Source organism: Monodelphis domestica, chromosome 8 (assembly GCF_027887165.1).
Source record: "Monodelphis domestica isolate mMonDom1 chromosome 8, mMonDom1.pri, whole genome shotgun sequence".
Taxonomy (NCBI): domain Eukaryota; kingdom Metazoa; phylum Chordata; class Mammalia; order Didelphimorphia; family Didelphidae; genus Monodelphis; species Monodelphis domestica.
The window spans coordinates 247636370-247651763 of record NC_077234.1 but is presented as its reverse complement, the minus strand read 5'-3'; positions in this window follow the sequence as shown (position 1 = coordinate 247651763).

Here is a 15394-nt window from a genome sequence, read left to right as displayed (position 1 = left end):
ACCACTGCAGGAGGCTCAGTACTGTGGGTGGGGGAGGAGTCCTGGGATCTCCTTCTTCCTTCCCCTTAAACCTGAGTGTTCTCGCTTTTGGATTTTTTTGGATTTGGATTTTTGGATTTGGAGAATTCAGGCTTTTGGGGGCATACCTTTTAAGTTGAGTCCAGCAGGAAGGTTCCTTGGAGAGGTGAGGAAGGGTTTTCAGAGGTCAGAACTTTGTCTGCCTCTACACTGCCATCTTGACTCCACCTCCCAATCTTTTAAAAGCTTATTGTTCACCTATCAAAGAAAAGTAAATGAGGAAGTAAGAAAGAAAGTAAGAAAGAAAGCAGCCTTAAGTAAAAACTCCATATGATCAGAGGAAAATAGTAAAAGTCTATCTGTATAGTTAGGCATAATTATTGGTGAAATGTTGGTGACAATGAATGGCACTTTTAGTTCTGCTTATCCTAATGTATTCTTATGATAATTTTATGGAATATAATATCCTGCCATTTCTTTCTTTTCCTACTAAAAAGACAATAAACAAATATTCAACAATATGGATGTCACAGATTCTAGAGAGTTTTGGTTAGCTTTTCCCTAGTCTAGATATGCCACCATGATATGTCATCTCAGCATTCCAGATGACTGGATTTTTTTTGTCCAGAACTGATTCAACATTAGGGAAATGTTCTTTCCCAATAGAGATCACCAAGTCTTCTGTAATTTCCAGTGTTAGAAAGAGTTCACCAGGACACTAATGCGTTAAGTGACCTTGCCGTGGTAAATCAACCAGCAAGTATCGAAGACAAGATTCAAACTTTGATCTTATATCAATAAACCTTTTCTGGTCAGGAGAAGCCAGAGCATGGTAGAGTTCTTAAATCAGTCATAGAAAAATGCAACCAACAAGAGCTCCCCATAGCCCATAGAAAAATAAAATCAGTTTAGGAGTCAGGCATTTCTTTGATGCTTTTGGAAAACTGAAATCCAACAAAGTTCTCATGGGAAGTATCACACACAACCTTCGCACTGTACTGACTGGTGGACTGATAATAATCTCATCCAACATTTCTGAGTACCATCCTAGTTCAAGGTACTGGGAACTCCCTTTGGTTAGGTCCAAGTTTAAACAAAGATTTACCCTCGTCAGAAATGATCACACATGAGTAATTCATCGTAGTCCTAGCCTGATCTCTAAGGCTAGGAACACACATGAGTAGGTGGCTTAGTTCTGGAATATGAAAAAAGAAAAAAATAGTTCTGACAATTAAGTAGAATAAGAGAGTCACAAACAAAAATTAGGTCAGTGAAATAGAAGCATGTAATAACGTAGTGAAGGGAAGTAAACTAAGTCATTGACCAGAAAAATCTGTTTTTACCTGGGAAGGTGGAATTCAGAACTGAGCTCTCCTGTGAAGGTCAGTCAGCTCAGAATAGTGAGAGTCCATGAGAAAATACCTGCCTTAGTGCTGGCCGGCAGCTGGAGAAGATACAAGGAAGGCCGTGTACCCCGCGCCACTGACCACGCGGCTTCTAGACAATAAGGCTGCTCACTCTCAGAACGCACGTTGTTTGCTTTGTACCTTGCACCCTACAGAAACCGCCTTGTGACTCCTGTCCCGGCAGTTTCTCTAGGAAACCTGGCCCGTTAGGTCCGTAGTATTAATAAACAATCTTGGTTCCATCAATTGAACTTCTGGGTGTCCGGACTCACTTCAGTAGTTGTGTATTCCTCAGATCTCAAATAAACACATACATACATGCATATGTGTGTGCATACATACACATGTCTATCACATGTCAACCTATCCATTTATCACTCTAACTTGAGATAAGTGTATTTGGGAGGTGAATACTTTGGATAACCTGCTATGAAGTGAAGCAAAAGAAAGTAGGTATTTGATAGATTGGAAAATGTTAGTTCTCTCTCTTTAAATGTCTTTGTATTTATTTGTATGCATGTTGTTTTGCTACTACACACTATAGACTACAGAGTCTATACAGTATAGACTTCTTCATTAGATTGTGAGCTTCTTTAGCTCAAGGACTGGGATTTTGTTTTGTTTTTGTTTTTGTTTTTTGGGGGGGTGCTCTTTTTATGTAGCCAGTGCTTAACCCATTGTCTGATACATATTAAATGTTTAATAAATGGTCATTGATCAGCTTCAATCTCCTTGAAAACAGACTTCATTTTTTGTCTCTATCTATCTATCTATCTATCTATCTATCTATCTATCTATCTATCTATCTATCTATCTGTCTGTCTGTCTGTGTGTTTATCTATCTATCTATCTCTCTATCTCTGTATCCATCTATCTGTCTGTGTATCTATCTACCTATCCATCTATCTATCTGTGTGTCTATCTATCCATCTATCTGTGTGTCTATCTATCTATCATCTATCTATCTATCTGTATGTCTGTCTATCTATCTATCTATCTATCTATCCATCCATCTATCTATCTATGTATCTATCCATCTATCTGTGTGTCTATCTATCTATCATCTATCTATCTATCTCTCTATCCATCTATCTGTCTATCTATCTATCTATCTATCTATCTATCTATCATCTATCTATCTCTCTATCCATCTATCTGTCTATCTATCTATCTATCTATCTATCTATCTATCTATCTATCTATCTACATATATTTCTATCACCTAGCAAAGTGGTCTGAACCTGAGATATGACTGCAGTAGGTAATGCAGATCAGAAATTATTCAACTAATTGCAATGACTTATAGAGTAGTCTGAGATATTGAGTAGTTAAATGACTTTCCCAGTGTATCAGTGTTTTTCAGAGGTAGTACTTGAACTAAGATATTCTTTTTTATTTATCATTTTTTTCCAGAGTGTATGTAAGTTTTCAAAATTCATTCAATATTTTGCAATCCATGTTTTCTCCCTCCCATCTTTGAACCCAGATATTCTTAACTCAGGGGCTAGATCTCTATGATCTATCTACATGATATCTTTCAATCTGTATGAGGAAAAAAAATTAATAAAAATTTGTTGACCTGAAACATATTAATTGGTGTTTCATTTAATGGAATTGGATCAAATCAAAATGGATAGCATAAGACCTGGAAAAGTAAGTATCTTATGTGTAATAAGATCAATTATAATCCTGGAAGTATCATTTATTAACTTAAAACATTTTTGGCCAATATTTTATTTTTGGATAACACTTTCTAAACTAATATTTTGTTTCTGGATAATGTTTTGGGCTTGGATTTTCTAAGCTGCTATTTCATTATCATAAAATGGGAATAGTAATGCTTCTTCTATATTCCTTTCAAGATTGTTAAGAGAAAAATACTTTATAAACATTAAAGTTCCACAGAAATGTGAACAATTATTATCACTATTATTAATAGTATCCATTTTTAGTGTATATCATATAAAGTGAAACAGAGAAGCCACAATCCTAAAAATAAGAAGCTTCATTTCTAACTGACATTTTTAGGATAAAAACAAAATGAAAAATGTGCCTAAAAAGCTCTCCCCTAAAATCTAGACAAACATTGATCATTGCTACCTTTATTCATAGAACTCCTTATATTGACTGATATTAATATAGATAATGGCTTATATTCATTATCTCATTTGACTCGCACAACAACAGTGAGATACATGGTAAAGAAATTTTAGTATTTTTTTAATAGATGAAAAGGTCAAGGCTAAAAAAGCCTAAAGTAAGTGGCATACCTAGATCTTAAAATTAGTGTTATAGGTCCATATTTAGGCATCTTTCCTTTTATTATGCTACCTATGACAGGCATTACATGTAGTATTAAACAGATTATCCATAAATTATTTTGTCTTTTTTGTTCTTTTATTGTTTCACATGCATTATTATGATTATTATTTTGTGTTCCCAATATACTATAAACTTCATGATAACAGAGTATGTTTTAGACTAGTTTTTCTTCTTTATTATCTAACACAATTCCATAAATTTAGTAAATAATTTTGATTGATTTGATTAGTTTCCTCATTCATGTGCTTGTGTAAAAAGAGCAAAAAGGAAAAAAAATTCAAATATTTTTAATATTAGCAATACAGGCCAAACCAAAAAACATTCAGAGAAGGAAATGTCTAAGAACTTAGAAGAAAAGGGGGAAAAAACCACCTCATACTTATTCATGAGTTGAGTGGATTAAGAAAAGACAAAGTGAATATATAGAAAATTAAAGGTTTCAAAATATAATCAGTTCCCCTAAATCAGGAAATGAAAAGAGAAAGATGTTAAGGAAAAAAATGTTTTTTCCATTATAGGTAGAAAATATAAGTAAGAGATGAGGAAAGGTCTCTGCAGGTCATTCTGTAGATAAAATTATTATTTCTCAAATAATAATGATTTTTTTTGGTTAATATATACAGATCCAGTAATAAAGTCACAGGCACAGATAGCTGGCCCTTCTACCATATTGCATTTCTGAGCCAGTTCTAGTCACCATCCCCCAAACAGGTGAATTTCCAGAGGGAGATGAAGGAGACCATGTTCAAAGGAAGGGGATCTATGTATATCCTTGCTGTGTTAGGGCAAAGTGAACCTCCTCCACCTCCTTCTCCATTCCATGTTTAATGACTTTTGAATGCCTTATTTAGTCCCAAGAGGGAAACTGAACTAAGCCAGTGATGGCTTTAGGATCAGGCTTAAAACACAGGATGAAAACATGGTAAATGAAAGGATCCCTACAATGAAATAAAGTTCAGAGACACTCAAAATCCAGTGACAGATATATGAAACATACATAGTTGCTAATGGTCATTCTATAAGGTATTTTTGCTTAATTTATTTTCTTTGTCACAAAAATGACTAATCTAAAACAGAGGACATGAACATAACTTGGGTGCTTTTTTAAAGAAGTGAAAACCTTAAAGCAATTTCCAAAGGAATAGACAAGCTCACCTAAGAGGATGTTAGGTTACTAGTCTTAGGAAGAAGCAAATTCAGATCCCACCTTCCACATTTACTTAACTCTGCAATCCTGAATAAGTCACTTAATCTCCCTGTTTCCCCTTCTGTAAAGTGGGGTTATTAACAGCACCTACTTCATAGGCTGTTTTGAGAATTGAGTGAGATAACCAATGGGGGGAAGTTTTGCAAAACTTTAAATGTTATAGAAATACTATTTCTCATCATCATCACTTAAAAAAGTCTGTCTAGAGGGTGTCTAGAATCCCAATCCACTTAATAATTGTAAGTATAAAACAATATGTATTGAAAAAATTAGTAAGTCTTAAAGGATGGGAGTTGAGAGTTAACTTAGTACAGTGCCTGGCACATAGTAGGTGCTATTAAATATCAACATATATTAAAACGTATCCTCAGCAGTAATTGAGACATTCAGAAGGGGAAAAGGTTTGAGGGGAAAAGAATTAAGTTTTGAACAACTATAATTTCAGATGTCTGTGAATATTCAAGGTAAATTATCCATGAGCTTGAGATGTAAGACAGAAGGACAGAAGAGAGAGAAAGTCTGGACAAGGATAAATATATGAGAATCAGCAGCAGAGGTATTTTATGTACACATATATGTGTGTATACACATACATGTATATATACATAGATAAGCAGTTAAGGGGCTCCATGCTTAGAATGTCAACTCTTAAGTCAGGAAGACTCATCTCCCTGAGTTCAAATTTGGCTTAAGACACTTACCACCTGTGTGGCCCTGGACAAGTCACTTAACCCTGTTGACCTCAGTTCCTAATCTATAAAATGAACAGGAGAAGGAGATGGCAAACCACTCCACAATCTCTGCCAAGAAAACCCCAAATGGTGTCACAAAGAGTAGGACACAACTGGAATGAGTGAATCACATGTATGTATACATATATGCATACATATGTGGGTGTATCCACCACATACTTATGGAGGGAGAAAGAATGTGATGAAAAATAACTACAACAGACTGCAGGCACGTTGAGAAAATTTAAAGAAATGAATTTACTATTTAAAATATTTGGGTCATTATCTGTATGATTTTGGACAAGTTGTTTAACTTTGAACCTCAGTTTTCACAGAAGTAAAACTGGATGTTCTCTAAAATCTCTTTTTAGTCTAAACTATATGATCTTATGAATTGCCACATGTCAGAAAGTCAGAATAATTAATTGCTTAGCTCAAGAGGGAGAGGTGTTCAATATTTTATATTGATTAAAAAACTAACGTAATTTTTATTGACCTAAGATGAAAAACAAAAGTTAGATTTTCTTCATTTGGTATATGGAACAAGAGAGTCTTTCTGCCATAGTTATAGGATTAATTTAATTAAAAATTTTCTAAAGATATTTAATCCAGGAAAAAGTTGATATTGACCTTAAATTAGGAAGTTAATTATTGATTGATCACTGAGCAAATTAGTATTTACATACATATGAAGATTTTTATTTTTTGCCTTTGACCTGGAATTTCATTGGTTCAGGAAACTTATAGTGTAGAAACTCCCTCTACTGATGAATATTGGCAAGTTATTTGCATCTTATAGTCTTAAATACTCTCTGGAAACCTAAGAGATTGAGTGACTTGCCTTTAGACACTATCAGTATTAGATAGCCAGAACTCCAGTTCTTCCTGATTCCTATGCCACACAGCATGCCACCTCCAACATGAATTGATTAAAAATGTTTTGTCATAGTCTTTGTAAGCTGCTGAATTGTATAATTTAAGATACCCACAAGAAGTAAGATTGTAATATTTGTACATTAATGAATAAAAAAAGATTTATCAAAACTTATGTGCAAAATACTGTGCTTAGCACTGAAGATAACAACAGAAAAATAGGATTCTAATAAGAAAGAAGACATCAATTATTTTGTTAACTAATTAATGTCAAGATTTATATGGCACCTTTTGTATCACAAAATTAAAATTCTAAAATAGTTTTTAAAATATCATTTTGTAGCAGAGCATATGTTGTGTTTTCTCTGGAAATTTTTTGTTCTTTGTCCAAGTATAATTTATATATTTTCCTACATTAAATTTTTTTGACATACATATTTTTCCAACAAGCTAGAAGAATGGAGGTTGTTTCCAAGAAGACCTAAGACTGTGGAATCCAACTGAGATATGTGGTAACACATAGCCACCATACTTTTACTTTCTAAAGAATACTTTGCATCTTTCTAGCTTTTTTAGTTAATTTCAAAGAATAAGTGAATTGTTTTTCATTGAGGTGCTAGTTAAACTATGTTGACTCAATAACTTGAAGTACTTTCACTTTGTCAAATTCCTGACCCCAGAGGTCCTTACACCCTGTGAGAGAATAATTCCTCCCATCTTGGTTTCTTTTACAGGAGGTTAAAAAATCATATGAGGCAAGGCAAAAGACAAATGTTTAATTAGCATCACTTGATGAGCAGTGGATAGGTATATAGCAAGAGCCATGAACATTGGGAGAATCACACATATATAGGGTTTTACCTAATCTTAAATAGACATAATGTGGCAAAAGAGGAAAGTTCAATCAGCTTATCAGGTGAAGCTGATCAACCACTTTGCTTATTTCAGAGGTTTAATAATACAGAGAGCATGCCAGGCAATTTTGGAGAAAATGTGATAAGATAGAAGTTTCCGAAATTGCCTACCACCAGGTGTGCTCCAGTGAGAGAAAATTTTCTCTATAGTTAATCTTATCAGACTGTCTTATTTGGGCAGTAAATAAACCTCCAAACCAGTTGAGGACTTTCTTAAAATAGTACCAGTTCAGGGATATCTTTTTTTTTCCCAGCCTGAGAGCCTCTATTTACACAATCTTATAACTGTTTCTTCTTTTTCAAAGATAATTATTGTTGCATTTTACTTCCTGAAAAGGTGTTTCTCTTAAACTCATATTACAATTGTTTATTATTTCTTTCACACATGCCCAGCTCAGGCTTTGATGCAGGAGAATGGGAAAGGAACAAGCATTTATTTAGTGCTTACTAAGTGCCAGGCACTGTGTTAGGTGCCTTAAAAATATTATCTCATTTGATTCTCACAACAGCCCTGGGAGGTTGGTTGTTTTCCAGTTGAGGAAATTAGAAATCAGTTTCTAGTTGAAGAAGCAGACAAAAGTGAAGTGATATTTGTCTACAGAAACACAGCTGGGAATTATATAAAGTCACATTAGAACTCATGTCTTCCAGACTCCAAGCACTCCATTCATTGTGCCATATTCATGTAGTATTCCATAGCAATCATACTCCACTATTTGTTTTAGCCGTTCCACAATTGATGGACATCCCCTCAGTTTCCAATTCTTTTCCAACACAAAAAGAGTTCTGTAAATATTTTTCAACAAAGAGGTCCTTTTCTCTTTTCTAAAAAATCTCTTGAGATACAGACCTAGTGGAAATTCCTTCACTGTAGAGAAGAATTAAGAAATAATTGTACAAAGCCACTTATGTCAGCTTCAGAACCAGTAGTCAAACTTACCTTCTTTCTCCAGGTTCAACACTCTTTGCACTATTACCACATTAATATAAGATGTAGAAGTTTATGGCTAGTCTTGGTAACATTCTCATGTGACTAAGTAATATTTTTAGAATTTGGATAGACTTTAATTTCATTAAACTGATTTTATTATAGTTGAAGGTTGCTTGACAGTGGATAGATGACTAGTCTTGGTATCAGAAAGCCCTGTATTAAAATTCAGTCTTTTATATCTATTAGTTGTGTGACCATGCACAAGTCATTTCAAATTTCATTGCCCGAGCTGACTTCCCCTCTGGGATTACATTCATCTCTTCTCTATATATCTTGAATTAGCTAGTATTTTCATGTTGTCTCCCCGAATGAAATGTGAATTCCTTGTTGGTAGAAACTGATTTTTGCTTTGTTTTGTAGACCCAATGCCTAATGCAATTCCTGATTCATAATAACTTCTTAATAAATCCTTGTTGACAGACTGACTGACTGACTCCCTAACCCTATACATTACAGACAAGCTGCCAATTTGTGGTCAATATTTATCAGTAGCAGGAATTTTCATATGATGAGTTCTTCACACTAGTGAAATCATGAATCCATACACTAAAATGTTCTATATGAATGAGAGAAAAAATTGACCCTGGGAAAATTTGACATTTTTTTTGAAAACATTCATTCTATTTTAACATTTCTTTTTTAAAATAGTGTTACTTTTTTATAATTTATTCAGAATATTTTTCCAAGGTTACATGATTCATGAATTTTTCTCACCCCTCTTTCCTCCCCCCTCCAGAACTGACAAGCAATTCCAATGTGTTATACACATATCATTGTTCAAAATCCATCTCCATGTTATTCATATTTGTAATCGAGTGATCTTTTAACATTAAGCCCTAATCATATCCTCATCAAACCATGTGATAGATCACATATTTTCCTTCTGTATTTCTACTCCCACAGTTCTTTCTCTGGATATGGATAGCGTTCTTTCTCTTAAATTCCTCTGGATTGTGCTGGGTTATTGTATTGCTGCTAGTAGAGAAGTCCATTACAATTGATTGTGCCACAGTGTATCCGTCTCTGTGTACAACATTCTCCTGGTTCTGCTCCTTTTGCTCTGCATCAATTCCTGGAGATTGTTCCAGTTCCCATGGAATTCCTCCAGTTCATTATTCCTTTGAGCACAATAGTATTCCATCACCACCAGATTACCAGTTTGTTCAGCCCTTCCCCAATCTTGGGACACCCCCTCATTTTCCAATTCTTTGCCACCATAAAGAGCACTGCTATAAATGTTTTTGTACAAGTATTTTTCTTTATTATCACTTTTGGGTATAAATGAGTTACATTTAAAAACAAAATCTGTCCCCCCTGACTGCACTTGCATACCCAGCTAGTCTTCTTCAGCCTCAGCAGTGCAAGTCCAAAGGTTTTTCATCTTCATGGTTAATATGTTAATATCCATGTGGTCTCAGTTGAGAGTCATCAATTTTATTGTAAGTCAGCAATATTCTTTTAAAGCTTGACTACACTTTTGCTATAAACAGCCATGAATCATTACTAGTAAAAACTATAGAGCTTGTTGTGCTGCCAGCTTTTCCTCTTGGGAAACAGAATGTCTCCTCATTGAAAAATGGGAAAATTCAGAATCTTAGTATTTTCAGAATTCCCTGGAGGCAGAAGTACTTAGGTATCCCGTAGGGTCATAATAGAGGCTTCTTCCTTCTTTCATGTACCACAATTCTTACCACTTCAATCACTAGGATTAGTATTACGACAGGCAGTCTCAGGAATGGATATTTCACAACCCACATCATCACTACCTATTGCTTATGACTAAAAAATATCCTTTATAACTAACATGATCCAGAGTTTCCCTTTCCTCAACCAAAGTGATGTATTTTCCAATGAGTTTGTGATGGGAAAAACCCAGAGCACTGAAACATTCCTTAGATGACTACCTTTGGTATTTCTGAGAAAAAATTCATGTTTCCTTGATTTAAAGCTGTCTTTGACAGAAATGCATTTCAGAAGTCACCAGGGATATGCATCATTTTAAAGATCTTCTGAATATTCTTTTTTCATAGGATTTTGATTTTCTTTTCTCAGAAGAAAAGAAATATCTAACAGCTGTATGATTTATGCAATAATCGATGCAAAACTACATCAAAATCCCCAGTAGATTCACTATATCTCTTTGAATTACAATCTGTAAGAGTAGTGTTACTTTTTTTCTCATATATGCAAGTGAGGTCACCTGCCCCATGAACCATGGTAAATGGGCTGGAACGTTAAGTGAAAGCACAAGTTAGTATTTCTGGAACATGCCTGTTTGGTTTGGGGAGGCTTTCTAAAAGGACAGGGTGTTTGGGGTTTTCCTGAATCACTAAGGATTGTAATTTTGTTGAATTGTGGACTGGACAAGTTGTCAAACATTTTACTCTCTCCACCTCCAGTTCCACACCGTGGTCAGGAATTGCTTGACATGTGAAAAATCTTTTTCAAGTGGTACCATGGCATCTGCTAGTGGTGTCAGAATTGTTCTTTGAAATTCACTTCAAACTTATTTTTAGAAGGTTTAGGGGACTGGTGTTTATAGGACTTTGCTTTCACTTTGGTTTCTGCTAACAGACTTAGGCAGAAGTCTCCACTCTTTTACTCTTCTGTTTAGAAAAAGGGGATTGTGGGTCTAATATAGAATATAAGTGGGGCATGGAATGGAGAAAGGAAAGGGGGAAAATACTCCCCAACTGGTGATAGAAATATAGAAAGAACAATGCCTCTACAATTCAGATGCCCCTTTGTGACTCTATTACCAGAATCTGGTTATATCTGTTGTAAAAACCTATGCTCCAGGGCTATTATTCAAGTCTTTCCCATCACCTCTGCTTCTTAGATTGCTTCTTAGATCCTTGACTTCTTCCAAGGGTCAATTTTGAAGCCATCTCCTATAGAAAACCTTTTCTGATTGCTGTTCAGTCATTTTCAGTCATGCTTAACTCTTAGTGATCCCAATTGGGATTTTCTTAGCAAAAATACTAGAGTAGTTTGCCATTTCTTTCTCCAACTCATTTTACAGATGAGGAAACTGAGGCAAATAGATTTCAGTGATTTGCCCAGGGTCACAAAGCTAGTAAGAATCTGAGGCTAGATTTTAACTGAGGAAGATGAGTTTTCCTGACTCCAGGTCCTGCCCTCTATCCACTGTACCACCTAGCTGTCTTTTCTGATATCTCATTATTAATTCTTTGTGGCTCTGTTACCAAAGTCCAGTTATATCTATGGTAGAAACATATTTTTGAGCACTATTACTCCAGTATTTCCCCTAATTCTTAGACTCTCTAGCATCATTTAAGACTGAATTTAAGAGTCACCTCCTATAGAAGGTCTTTTCTGATATCTAGAGTTATTCATGTTCTCAATCTCTTGCAACTACTTAATGTTTACTAAAGGCATACGTATTACATTCCCCTTCTGCAAAGAGACTATAAGCTCATTGATGGCCAATATTGCTCTAGTTTTGTGCCTCGCAGAGTGACTTCAATATATTGGGTGCTTAATAAATATTTCTTGAATTGATTTGAAAATGTCCCCAATTATTTCTCCTGGTTTAAATATCAGTCAAAGTATACAAAACCATTTTTGATTTAGAATGTAGAAAGTGGTCATAAAAATAGACTAGTCCTAGTGGAGGGGGAACAAGTGGAAGGGAGGGAAAGAATGTAGGTCACAAAACATCAGAAAATTATTGTTAAAAATTGTTTTGACATGCAATGTGGAAAAATTAATTGAAAAAATTTAAGAGTAAACAGCAAATTGTATATGCTACCACCAAAAAGCTTCCATATAATAACAGGTATAAAGTGTATTTGAATATTATTTGAAACTTGAAGTGAAATATTCTCAAAGCAAGCATTGTTTAAAGGCTTTATAATGATCATCTTTATTGTCAATTTTTTGGATATAACCTAAATAATGTGCTTCATTTCAACAAACATTTATTCAGGTAGCCTAGGTCATTATTATGTTATTATGTTACTATATCATCCAGTTGCATGAATAATAATGCAAACTACACCCATCTGTCAAGTACCAGAGCTCACCTAATTGGGTTTTGGTTAAGTGTAATCATTCTGATCTATTAGCAATTTAGCAATGTGGCAAAAGCTAAGAATCATTCTTACTAACTAATGGTTTTTACTGAACCTGTTCACTGTGTTATAATCAGCTACAGAAAGAAATTAACATTTTTTCAACATAACATTGAACCTTTTTATTGCTTTCCATGGGTTTCCAAACGTGTTTAATTTTAACCTTGAAAAAATGGAAACTTCACATAGAATCTAGTGACAGCATCTCTCTTTTTCCTCTTAACAGGATCCATTTGATTAAAGAGCTCATTAGAGGGCTATCAGAGTCTAATTTTTACCAGTATCCCTTTCCTTTAATTGTTACTATTCTAAAACCACTTTTTCTCTTTGGTCTCTTTTACCACTCAATATAGATAATAAATATCTGTGCCTTGAAAATGAAAAGAATACGTCAAGTTGAGGGAAAATGAGCAGCCAATTCCAGGTGATTGTGTATAGGCTGTTTACATTCTTTCTCTACTAAGTTATGGTGAAATAAATCAATTTTTTCCTAGGTCATCAAGTGACAAAGAACATTTCTTATCTTCTTCAAGTTTAGTCCAAAAACTAGCTTTATAACTTAACTAAGAAACAAAATAAAATAAAGGTAGAATTATAAGTCAGTTTAGGAGATGATGGCAAGCACTATATCATGAGAGATGGAGAGTGGAAAGGAGGGAGATAGAAGCATTTTCATTTTTCTTTTGTCCCAGGGAATCAAAGAACCTCTGATTGTTGGTGTCACATCATACTGATCAGAGAGAAATTAAGTGGGTTGGCCAGGGGGAATATGCTTTTTCTATCAAAGAGTTGGCAAATTGCAAGATGTAAAAGCCCAAAGGTCAGTGCAAATCTCCATATCAGAGACAACAGAATGGGAAATCTATTACAGGCAATCTGATCACTCACATCTATATCATTGTAAAAATGCACTATAGATTCAGCAGCTTAGCTTTTCAATCAGACCTTAGGTGCTTTGGGTGTTCATGATTTACATTTTTTTCCAGTGGCTATCAAAGTGAAGACCAATGTTGCTGAAAAATGAAATGTTTTATTTCCGTTGTACATTTTCTCCGTGCAATCATTTATTTCCCTCCCCTTTCCCTCATTCAGGTATAGTGGATCTACAGCTGAACCTGGAGTTAAAAAGCCCAGAATTCAAATCTGGCATCAGACACTCACTAGCTATATGATTCTGTTTGGCTTGGTTCCCTTAACTATAAAAATCGAGATAATAATGGCATCTACCTCAGAATTATTCTGAAAATCACCTGAGATGTTTGTAAAGAACTTTGAGCAGACACTGGCACTTAATAAATCTATATAAATGTTTATTCCTTTTCCTTTTCTATTGGTAATAATAAGCATTTCACTTCTGACATGAAGTCAACCCTATAGTATACCCCCTTTCAAAATGAATTCCATGGAGAAACTTTATTTGCATTTAATTAATTCAGTTTTGAGCAGACATTTATCCATCTGTGCCTGGTGTAAGACTGGTTATAGAATTCTGTATGGTTTGGAGGTCTAATATCTATTACACAGGGTATCTATTATAATATGGAACAAGGTAATGGCTAATTAATATTTATCAAGCAAATGCTTACGCCTTTAGATATTTTTCTGTCTTGGACTCACTGTGGTTTTGTCCCTTGTGTTTTATCTTCATAGTTTAGGACCTTTCTCGGTTTGTGTCTAATGGATGCTTCTATTGTAGAGAGATTTGGATCAAACACAAGAGGGCATTTTAGGAGAATGTGAAGAAGGATGTTCATAGAGCTTGGAGTGTAAGAGAAGGGCAGTGGGCTTGGTGAGCTCTAATACTCAGCCACTTTCCTATTCTTCTATAACCAAGCAGAAACACCCCACTCTCTACCCCATAACTTCCTTGTGGACTTAGAAGTCTAGAAGACCTGGGGTCCATCCCTCCTTCCATACACATAGGATGCAGCTGGGTTAATTACTTACCCTCCCAACCTCTCTTGGTAACTACCCAACATAACAAGATGGTAGAACAGTTGAAGATCTATTTCGGATAGTAAATTTCCATAACTGGAGTTCTCTACATTGAGGAAAGATATCCAAAAATATATTGACAAAAACAAAAACAGATAATTCAAATGAATCAGTACAACCAATTTACCTTATCCTTCAGCTTTCCATCTCTGTAAGTGTGCCTGTCAATTGATTGTTTCCATGGGAGGACTACATACCTTCTATGGAACTCTACAGCTAGCAAATACTGCTAATAGTGCTTTTTAAAAAAAATGGAGGTGGAGCAGGAGAGAGAGACAATATGTTCAAGGGAGAGTTTGCTAATTTAACAACTGTACTTACAGGGAAATTGCTGCATCTTCAACTTTTTACCAGATTCTACTACACTGGTAAGAAGAATATTCACAGAGTTTATCAACAGCCAAACAGCAGGCTCTCAATCATTTGAAGGAATATTTTCTTTTCTGTTTTAATAATTCAAGCCAAGGTTTGTAAAAGTAAAAAAAAAAACTATCAGAAGGTTGCCCCTCTTCATTCACCTTCCCTTGCTCATTAGAAATGAGTATAATCTAAATAATAATTTTATATCAAACTTCTCATGATTGAGAAATACATAGTAACTTGGACTCAAAAAAATTTATTCTCCCTGAATTGGATAATGTAATGAAATTAATTTTAAATGTAGGTTGGATATACTAAATAGAGAGGCCTAGTCTAAATCAATTCAAGATATAGCATTTTTAATCTGATAGAGACTACAGGAAAATGGGTTTGGTGTCTTAGAAAATTTAGGACATCTCCTTGAGCATTACTCTATAATATTTGTGGCCACTTTCATGAGTCCTGATGGATATAATATTTACA